This window comes from Dermacentor andersoni, chromosome 2, assembly GCF_023375885.2.
Source record: "Dermacentor andersoni chromosome 2, qqDerAnde1_hic_scaffold, whole genome shotgun sequence".
Classification (NCBI taxonomy): Eukaryota; Metazoa; Arthropoda; class Arachnida; order Ixodida; family Ixodidae; genus Dermacentor; species Dermacentor andersoni.
This window is the reverse complement of record NC_092815.1, coordinates 251475119-251486703: the sequence shown is the minus strand read 5'-3', so window position 1 is coordinate 251486703 and position 11585 is coordinate 251475119.

The window sequence follows — 11585 nt, the reverse complement described above, 5'->3', positions numbered from 1 at the left end:
CGAAACTTGTAAATGAGAAACAAAGGAAAGTACGATCATATCTGGTGTATGATGACCATGACACAAATAAATAAATGAACAGCACATCCAAGACACATCTAGTAGAGTATAGTAGAGTATACAGCTCAGTGAAGGAGCTAAGGGCAGTACTGCAGCCATGCATATCATTTTCAAGGAATCCAAACATATGGCGAGATTGGCCAAACAATAAATTGCTTTGTCTAATTAGACAAAGCAAATGCAAAGTCTTCCTAAGGTAGGACATGCCTACTCAACTATAACATGTAAATGACCTCCTCCATGTCTTTGTTCAGAAACTGGTTCATCTGCGCAATGCTCATGTTACATCGTAAGTTGGACACTGCGTTGACGCACACGAGGCAGACACAAGCTGACAAGCTGGAAGAATGTGCGCTTATTTGCAGTGCACATCGAAATATAAAGACAGGTTAAGGAAGGAGGGGAAGGGAAACAAAGCAAGAAAAGATAAGATAGGCAACCAGATTGGCACGTGTAGCTGTCGACTTCATCTGAGAAATTATAAGAACACTGCCGTTATAACATTTCTCCATCAGTAATACTGAAGACGCTGCACAGGTCTGCGCTCTCGTGTTGAGCGTCGGAGTTCCGTGGCCACTCTAGGTTCACCGTTTCTCTCTTGTGCGTCCAGGGACTGGGGTGATGACTGACCGTTTCACGAGTTTCGGCTTTTGCCTTTGGCCCTGATCCGGGAGTTTCTTGCAGAGTTCTCGAGATGGACGAGCTTTCACTTTCCCTGTGGCCTTGGGTAGCCGTTGCGTCTTTCGTTGTGTGAACTTGATCAACGTGTCGCCGAACGAGGCCCTCAGGCGTTTCCACTGTCACCATCCTAGCTCCGTCTGCTGGCTTTACTATGCCCGTCTTCCACTTATAACCCTTACCAAAGTTACGGACGTAAACATTTGTGTCTGGTGCAAGGGTCCAATCATCCGATATTCCCGATCTTGTTGCAACCAGAGGAGGAAAACATGTATCGAGGCGGGACCGGATTTGGTAGCCAAGAAGTTCCGAAGGAGATTTGCCCGAGGCAAGGGGTGTTCTCCGGTAGCTGAAAAGTAGTCTGCAAAGGCAATCTTCTAATCTGCCCTGGTTCATCTTCTTCAGCCCATCTTTAACAATTCGGACAGCTCTCTCTGCTAGGCCATTCGACTGTGGAGGAAACGCAGCCGTGCGCAGGTGGGTTATGTCATTGTTGTTCGCAAAATCAGTAAATTCTTGGCTAGTGAACTGCGTCCCATTATCTGAAACAATGGTGCGAGGAATACCGAACCTGCTAAAAAAGCTGCGCAGGCAAGTAATAGTCGAAGACGTGGTCGCCTGTTTCATTGGTACGGCCTCAATTCATTTGCTGTGAGCATCTTTGAAAACAAGGATCATGTTTCCTTTGATTGGCCCCACGAAATCTAGGTGCACTCGCGACCAATTCTCCTGGCAGGTCGGCCAGTTAACTGGCGGAGCAGACACCGGTATTGGCCGATTTTGGATGCAGCTTGTGCACCCCGCCGACAGTTGTTCTATGTTGGGGTCCATTCTCATGGCCACCAGAAAGCTGACCGAGCGACTGATTTCATCGCCGATGATCCTTGACGTGTCTCGTGCAACATGTGCAACATCCTATGTTGCGCGTTAACTGGAATGACAATTCTACGGCCCCAATACAGCAAACGGTGGGCCAATAACAGTTCCAGTCTGCGGTCGTAAAAGGGGAGTAAGCTTCGTTCTAATGCTTTAGAGCTTGGAGGTCACCCGTCTCTTGTGTACTGCACTACCTTTGAAAGTACTGTGTCACCTGCCGTCAGCGCCTGCAGTTCTACCGAAACCGCCCCCTCCTGGACACATGCGAGTGCCAGAACGTAGTCAGGTGGCTTCCGTGGTTGGCTCCGAAGTTTCCTGTGGCAACCTACTAAGCGCGTCTGAGTTCAGGAGCTGCTTGCCTGGCGAATACGGTAACTTGTAGCGAAATCCTCGCAAATACAGCGCCGCTGTATGCGAGCCGCAGCCACAGGCGGAGTGGCGGTCTCAGCAGGCCCAGGAGCGGCTGGTGATCTGTGACCAGGATGAATTCTCGGCCTAGAAGGTAATCACGAAACTTCATTACTCCAAATACGAGGGCCAATGCTTCACGTTCAAGTTGCGAATAATTTTTTTCTGCTTTCGACAATGTCCTTGAACGAAATCCGATCGGCTTGTTGACGTTCCCTTTCGTGTAAAAAAGTACTGCGCCCATTCATTTTTGCTATGCGCCACACTCTAGTTTCAGGGGTTGTAAAGGGTCGAAATGAACCAACACCCCTGCTTGCTGCAAACACCGTTTTGCTTTATCGAACGCCATTTGTTGCTCTTCTTCCCAGAACCAATGTCTGTTATTTTCCAGCAGCCGATGCAATGGAGCGAGCAGAGACGATGTGTTCGGCAAAAATTTTGAGTAGAAAGTGATCATGCCAAGAAAAGAACAAAGCTCAGCTACATTTCTCGGTCTAGGGGCTTCTGTGATAGCTTCGACATTCTTTTCTATTGCGTGCAACCCTTGCTGATCGATTCGATGGCCGAGGTATGTAACGAACACTTGCCGAAATTTGCATTTGTCGAGGCGCAGTTTAACACCACTCTCGCGGAAACGATGCAGAACGGCTTTTAGCACGTCTTCACTTCCTGCTGCTTCGGACACCAAGACATCGTCCAGATAAGCTTGCGCGCCTGATAAGCCTTGTAGAACTGTTTCCATTCTGCGTTGAAAAATGGCTGGCGCAGAGACAATGCCGAAAGGTAATCTGTTGTAGCAGAAAAGACCTTTATGCGTATTAATCACGCATAACTGGCGCGATTCCTCATCGAGAGGGACTTGGTTATGTGCATCAGGTAAATGCAGTGGGCTGAAATGTTTTCCACCGCTTAAGGACGCGAACATGTCATTGATTACTGGCAATGGGTACTCTTCCAGCTCACATGCCGAATTTAAAGTGACTTTGAAGTCGCCACAAGTGCTAACGGTGCCGTCCTTCTTAAGGACGGGTACAATGGGCGTAGCCCACTCGGAATGCGGCACTGCTGACAAGACGCCTAATGCCACGAGCCTATCAAGCTCTTCCTTGTCGCGTAGAGCGAAGGGAATAGATCGGGCCTTACAGAACTTGGACGTGGCTCCGTCATTCAGCTGTAGGTGTGCCGCGGGTCCTTTGATGAGGCCCAGATCTGAAAACATCTGGAAACTCGGCGAACACATCAGCAGTGACCTGCGTGGTGGTAGACGGCTGTGAGGTCAGCGGCTTGGCTGAGGACCGGGGAGACTGCGTCGCTCAGGAGGGCAATTATAGGTCTCGACCACATAAGCTTGGACAGGGGCAACCTAGCACCACCAATTTGCATTCTACAGTTGTACTGTCGTACGACACCGGCAACAGGAGCTCTCCAAAAACTGACAATTTTCCGAGGTAGCATAATAACTTCGTGCGTGAAGGCCGTAGCGAAGGCAGAGTGTTTTCGTGCTGCTCAAATAGCTGTCAGGACACGACGGAGACCGGGGAACCCATATCGACAAGCATTGATACGTCCCCAGCAGAAAGTCCCCGTTACAAAAGAGGCCCGACGTCTCTGACCAACTGCAAAACGGTTGGCCCGACCTCGGCACCCGATGGGGGGCCGGCATCGGGGATTGACACTGGCCTCACGTCTAGCGACTGAGGCCCGATCCCTGTGGCCGAGCGCACACTGCACGCGGGCCGACCCAACATTTCGTAAGCATCGGTTTGCCGTTGGCCATCGGCTGGGTGCGGACATTTTTTTTCTTTATTATTATATTAAAAACGCACACCAGGCTTGCTTTTATTGCTGCGTGTTGCGTTTTCAGGTCAACAATATACAGTTTATTAGAGGCGTTTAACTCGCGCTGACAATTATTATATGCGGCATGCGTGTAATTCACATGTAAAACATAATTAAACGCCACAAAAGCAACACGTGAACACAATGTTTTTCTCTTTTAGGTGTTTTTTTGCAATCATAAAATACATTAATTTTTTTGTGCAGGAGTGTTAACAATTTGCAAGCAGTCTTTGTTCACTGAAATAGTACAATACAGCTAAAGGACAGTGCTGGTCTGCTGTGAGAGTTTCGCATACTGCCGGGAGGCTCTTTTTAAGTCGTTCCCATGTTCTTGGCTCTGAACGGTATAGCCTCCGGCATTTCTTTGTCCCCGTCGAGAGTGAAGCTTGTATAGTTACAGTGCTCATACAAACTGAAACAAACGAACAAACAAATAATATAATAATGAATAACTCTGAACCATGCAGATGATATAGAGGACTTTTTCACATTTGTGTGCAAGAATTCGTGATCCTGGCACAGCCACAGACAAAATTATTATTTCGTCGTTGCACATGCAAGTATATACACATACTGTGCATTTTCGGTGAAAACTAGTGCGTTCAACTTCTGCGACGTGATTCACGCTTTAGAAGCGCCCAAGGAAACATGAGGACAGGAAGAATCGATTTAGTGACTTGGCTCAGAATATTGTTCAAAAATATATGCATCCAGGCAGCGTGATCATGAGTACGACAATACATGGTTGCACAAACAAAGTAGCACGCAAACTGCCACGAGATCAAAGTAGGTTTACACAGCGTCGAGACTGCAGTGAGAAAGTTTCACACCTAAACTATGAAAATGCGACAACAGAACAATTGAGGAACAACTTACATATCGATTGTCCGCAGTGTTTCACGTACATGTATTTTTGTCTGATGTTCCTAGATCTACTCAAGTCCATATGCAGAGAAGTGCCACACACAATCCATTCTTACCTGCAATGCACCAGACGTATATCGTACAGTACTGGGTATTTACAGTTGTGTTTTTTCATCTGTGGGAACAAAAGCGGCTTCGAATTAATTATGACTTTATCGCAATGACCACCAGACAGGCGTCTTCCCTGATTTCTTCCCGAATGGTGGTAACAGATCCGAGCGTAGCAGGTCATCCGCGCACCATGCTTCCATTTAAGCACTGTCGTTCCAGTGTTTCCTAGAAAAAAAATTAAGGAAAATACGCCACGCTTACAAGACGAAAAAAATAGTATTAAAATATATACATGAAAGTACGTCTAACATTTCCTTTTCCCAACTCTCGAGCGCTTGATCCGTTCTCATATAAAGCTTGCATACTGAAAAGATTTTGCGCCAGAAAACAACACACACAAGAAAGACGACGACACCACGGGCGCTTGTGTGTGTTGTTTTTTGGCGCAAAATCTTTTCAGTATGCAAGATCACCAACTAGCCCAGCACTTAACTCTTCTAAAATCATATAAAGCTCTTCTCTTTTTTCTTCCTGTCAGAAAAAAAAAAAAACACAAAATCAAGGAGTTCATCATACGTTGCAAAACTATTTGCGCAATACAAAGCGAGTTTTGTTCACTTGACAAAGGCGGTGATCTACTACACAACGTAAAATTAAAATGGCACTTACGAGTACACATATCCTGAACGGCGAAACACGGCGGCTCCACTGCACGGAAAGGGCTTGAGCTGTTCTTGTCCATGTTACTTTGTGTAGTTTGCGTTTATATGCGCAGTCCATGATAACATAAATGCACCAACTAGTCTACTAAGCTGCCGAGACGCGCAACGAGCTGGCATCCAGAGATAGCATTTGGCGGGAACTGGCGCCCCTGCCGACCTACCTGCACCCTGTTAGGGTTGGCGTCTGAGACCACGTGGCGAAAGGAAGACCCTCTCGCCTTGCCTCGTCGAAATGAGGCGTGACTTCGCCTGCTATTGTGGGCGTCCTGATCCACGTGCAGAAAGAATTTTCTCGCACCGTACCTTTTACCAGGCCTCGCCGAAATGAAGCGTGACTTTCTAATTCACCATGACCGTTTCGAGTGTGCCTGTCTGCCGGAAGCCCCGCAGTGTACAGCCTCTTTTGTGTGTGTGTGTGTGTGTGTGTGTGTGTGTGTGTGTGTGTGTGTGTGTGTGTGTGTGTGTGTGCAAGTTTAGAGAGGCCCTTTCTTCGAATTGGACCTAGAAGAGAACTTCCACGAACCCGCAAAGGCGCAGAAGAGGCGGACAGGCGTCTACAATTCCGGGAGGCGGGACGACTTCTTCCTTTCAGCAGGCTCGGTATAACCAGAGGAGGAGGGGCCCTCTTTCCATGCTGGTCACGTGACATCGATGGAAGCAAGATCCCGTCCACGATTGTAGAGAGTCTATTTAAGGGGCTCCGAAATGTATTTTTCTTCACTTCATGCTCTTCTCATTTCCTTTCATCTACCTTTGAATAAACCGTGCAAGTTCCGCAATAGAAATCGTCTCGCCCTTGCTTGGTCGCCATGGTCTACCGCATGCCTGCAGCCCGCCGACAACGCCACGCTACCAAATAAGTAACGTCGGTCGAGCTTCGACAGGCAGGCGCCGCTACTTCTGGGCAGCAGTACGATACGCTACCCTGGAGTACGCAACAACCCCCGCGAGCATGCGCCGTTGCGCCTGACGAAGAAAGATAGCAAAGAAAGCCCCGCTTCGCTTTCTCGCCCCGTCCTCGCTGGTGAGAGCTGATGCTGACAGAGAGAATCACCCGTCCCTGCTTTCCAAGAACCTCTTCATTCTTCTGGGAGAGGGATATGCGACGGGGCAAGAGTCTAGAGGGTGTTGGGCAAGACGACCGTGGTTCCCCATACTTTTTCTTTCTTCTCTTTTTTTCTTTTTTCGCTGTTTTCTTCTTGGTGTGGTTGGTTGGAATAACTTGATCTAACTCTACGCGTGCGTGCATGCGTGCGTGAGTGTAATGAAAACCTGCGATGTAGGTTTTGTAGGGATTGGTAGCTCTATACGAATATGTATATAGCTAATATATATAATTTTCACCTTTACAATGCGTCAAACAGTACTTTGGGTGCTATGTTTCTTACCGAGTGAGTTCTGTTTTCCTTTTTGTGAATATTGTCTAAATATTGTATAATCTTGTTTTGTTTTCTTTTGTTCTTGCTCATTATTGTATAACTGTTGTTACACTGTGCAATTACCTTTGTTTTAAAACTCTTGCTGTGAAGCCGCTGCCAAGCGAAAGGGGGCTGCGGCTCTGTCAAGCTGCATCTGGCAGCTTTTTTGCGACTCCGCTGTCTGCACCTTTACAAGGTAGAAATAACTAATTTGAATTTTAATAAATGTTCATCTTCAATGTTCGTGCATGCATGCACAGTCAATACGCCTTCCAGGGAGCTATGCACGAAAATGGTACAGATGCCTCACAGGAGACAGAGCTTGAAAAAGCACTCATGATGCACCGTAAATTTATTCTCAACTGCTTGATTGTTCAATGTCATTAGTTCATTGAGCAAAGGTTGGAATAATTTGGTCTAACTCTACTTCTTGCCAATCAAACACCCGTCGACAGCAGAAATGCTCCATTTGTATGACTGACATTGATTGACATGCAGCCTTAATTGTTCTTAGACGAATTCACAATAGCTACAAGAATTGCAGGTTCTCACATCTCTTGGCTTCGTATAATCACTTCTTTCACCTTCGATCCCCAGTGAAAACATCCAACCGAAATGTTTTCCTGAACTGTACAGTCCGCGAGTCGCCTGCGCTATATCGTCTGACAATTTTGCTGTGGTGGGCCGTTTACAGTTAACACGCCGTTCGCGAACAATTTTGCTTGACTCTTTCCGCAGTTCAGATGACTATTACGAGAACTGCCTAATGCAATATCCACTTGATTAAATTTTGTTCCCCGTTAAATAGTTATTTTCTCCACAGTTTAACTACAAAAGAAGGAAGCAATAATGAACGATCCAATTGTGTTACAGACATATCCGTTTTCGAAGTATTGAAGTCTTGTGATTTTTGCTTAAAGGAAATGTAATACTTCCGCCACATCCACGAACTCTTGCTCTCACAATAGCGGCCGTTGCATGCGCACTCGCATATACGGCGAAAATAAGTTTGCTTCTCATTACATAATTCACACTCTAATTACTAGGCTTCGATCAGTCCAGAACAAAACACAGAGCCATCCTTTAGACGAAAGTTGATCTAGATGTAACTGCCAGATGAACTGTCACTAACGTCTCTATGCGATGGTTGCTGTTTTTCCCCGTGTGACGAACCGCCGCCATCGCTTTTGTAAGCTGCTCCATATTCCGTCATCATATATATTCGTCCGCCAACATTTGTTACGCAAAAGCAACAACATCAAAAAATTTCTGCCTCTCACTTCTTCAAAGCACTGCATAGCCTATCGGAACGCACTGGCGTGTGTGAACGCATGGCCTGAAGGCTCAATTTCAAAGTGTTGTGCAATTCCTGCCTGAATCACTCGTGAAGAGTTTTCGCGCCATGTTACTTCATTGTGCTCGTTTTTCTTGTGACCGATGACAAGACATTAAATTTGGCGCGTCTGCAAGACAAAGCTGCATCTACGCGGCTTCTTAAATATAAGAATCGGCTCAGCGGCTGTCGGACTGTGTGCATGGTCCCGTGTGACACGTCACTAAGAAACCAATTACATACTTACCGTATATGCACGACGCGACCGCGAATATAACGTGAGAGGGGAATTTCGGTCTCACGAAAAGAAAACTATTACGCGAAGTGATGCCGCCAGGAAACAGGGAACGACGCACAAAAGCGGGTGCATGCTCGCAAGGCGCAATTTATTCCGTCGCAAAATACAACGAAAGGACGAGTGCCTGCAGAATTACTCGTTGTTACTGCTGACTTCTTTGGCACCGTCGGCGAGAACGGTTTCTGCCCGCAATGCGACCAAAGTTATTCCACATGCAGCCCTTCATAAATACCCCCAATAGAATCGACCAAAGCCTTTCACGCAGTGTGCGACGGAGACCGCTCGCTTGGCGCACCTACTCATCACCGGCGATCGTGTTGCACAAGGTTTCGATTGATACGCCGTAACCACATTGATGCGGCACCGAGAGCGTTTTAAAGCGGGGAGAGAATAGGGGCGGCGCGAAACGCGCAGTGGCAACTCCCAGCTCGCGCGCTCTTGCGCACGGTGAAATCTCAGCGCTAGATAAAGTAAAGGAAAAATAGAACACGTTATGGCCATGTCAAGAACCCGAATATAATGCGAGGCGTGTTCCGAGGCTGGAAATTTCGGGGGAAAAAATCGCGCTATATTCGTGCAAATATATCAAGTGCGTATCTCTCTTGTGTCGTCTCTTCTGTGGCTCACGTGCTCTCACGCTGCACAAGCTCTCCTGTAGCCGGTGACACTGGTAGCAGCACGTAAAGACCGCCTCTTTTATAGTATTGTCACATTGTTATTATTATCTTGTTTTTGTACAAAGTAAACACCAACAATGGCCAACTTACGCCAGCATCCAGGCACTCAAGCAACGTGTGTCGCTGAGTGTGGTTGTACCCATTCGCTACATTATGTCATTAACTACGAATGCTCAATTAGGCGTAAATCTCTATTTAGGTATTACAGGTATATGTTTTCAACAAGTAGATGTTATTTCGGAAGTGCGATTGTCTCGATTGGACACGTACCATCGCGCTCAGTGCGAGCTACAACTGCGACCGTCTTACGCGCATTCGCGTTGTGTCTCATGTTCAGCGCGATAGGACATCATAGCCCCATATCATCATCATCATCAGCCTGGTTACGCCCACTGCAGGGCAAAGGCCTTTCCCATACTTCTCCAACTACCCCGGTCATGTACTAATTGTGGCCACGTTCTCCCTGCAAACTTCTTCATCTCATCCGCCCACCTAACTTTCTGCCGCCCCCTGCTACGCTTCCCTTCCCTTGGAATCCAGTCCGTAATCCTTAATGACCATCGGTTACCTTCCCTTCTCATTACATGTCCTGCCCATGCCCATTTCTTTTTCTTGATTTCAACTAAGATGTCATTACCGCGCGTTTGTTCCCTCACCCAATCTGCTCTTTTCTTATCCCTTAACGTTGCACCTATCCTTCTTCTTTCCATGGCTCGTTGCGTCGTCCTCAATTTAAGTAGAACCCTTTTGGTAAGCCTCCAGGTTTCTGCCCCGTACGTGAGTACTGGTAAGACACAGCTGTTATACACTTTTCTCTTGAGGGACAGTGGCAACCTGCTGTTCGTGATCTGAGCATGCCTACCAAACGCACCCCAGCCCATTCTTATTCTCCTGATTATTTCAGTCTCATGATCCGGATCCGCGGTCACTACCTGTCCTAAGTAGATGTATTCCCTTACCACTTCCAGTGCCTCGCTACCTATCGTTAACTGCTGTTCTCTTCCGAGATTGTTAAACATTACTTTAGTTTTCTGCAGATTATTTTTAGACACACCCTTCTGCTTTGCCTCTCCAAGTCAGTGAGCATGCATTGCAGTTGGTCCCCTGAGTTACTAAGCAAGGCAATATCATCAGCGAATCGCAAGTTACTAAGGTATTTGCCATTAACACTTATCCCCAATTCTTCCCAATCCAGGTCTCTGAATACTTCCTGTAAAAACGCTGTGAATAGCATTGGAGAGATCATATCTCCCTGCCTGGCGCCTTTCTTTATTGGGATTTTGTTGCTTTCTTTATGGAGGGCTACGGTGGATGTGGAGCTGCTATAGATATCTTTCAGTATTTTTACATACGGCTCGTCTACACCCTCATTCCGTGATGCCTCCATGACTGCTGGGGTTTCGACTGAATCAAACGCTTTCTCGTAATCAATGAAAGTTATATATAAGGGTTGGTTATATTCCGCACATTTCTCTATCACCTGATTGATAGTGTGAATATGATCTATTGTTGAGTAGCCTTTACGGTATCCTGCCTGGTCCTTTGGTTGACGGAAGTCTAAGGTGTTCCTGATTCTATTTGCAATTACCTTAGTAAATACTTTGTAGGCAACGGACAGTAAGCTGATCGGTCTATAATTTTTCAAGTCTTTGGCGTCCCCTTTCTTATGGATTAGGATTATGTTAGCGTTCTTACAAGATTCCGGTACGCTCAAGGTCATGAGGCATTGTGTATACAGGGTGGCCAGTTTTTCTAGAACAATCTGCCCACCATTCTTCAACAAATCTACTGTTACCTGATCCTCCCCAGCTGCCTTCCCCCTTTGCATAGCTCCGATGGATTTCTTTACTTCTTCCGGCGTTACTTGTGGGATTTCAAATTCCTCTAGACTATTCTCTCTTCGTTTATCGTCGTGGGTGCCACTGGTACTGTATAAATCTCTATAGAACTCCTCCGCCTCTTGAACTATCTCATCCATATTAGTAATGATATTGCCGGCTTTGTCTCTTAACGCATACATCTGATTCTTGCGTGTTCCTAGTTTCTTCTTCACTGCTTTTAGGCTTCCTCCGTTCCTCAGAGCATGTTCAATTCTATCCATATTAAGCTTCCTTATGTCAGCTGTCTTGCGCTTGTTGATTAACTTGGAAAGTTCTGCCAGTTCTATTCTCAGAAGGGTTTGGGTGCGAGCTAGCTGGTACGGATCATTCATATTTAAAACAGCGCCAAAAACACGGACAAGGGAGGGAGGACAACGGAGGACACAGCGCTCGTCCTGTGTCCTCCCTTGTCCGTGTTTTT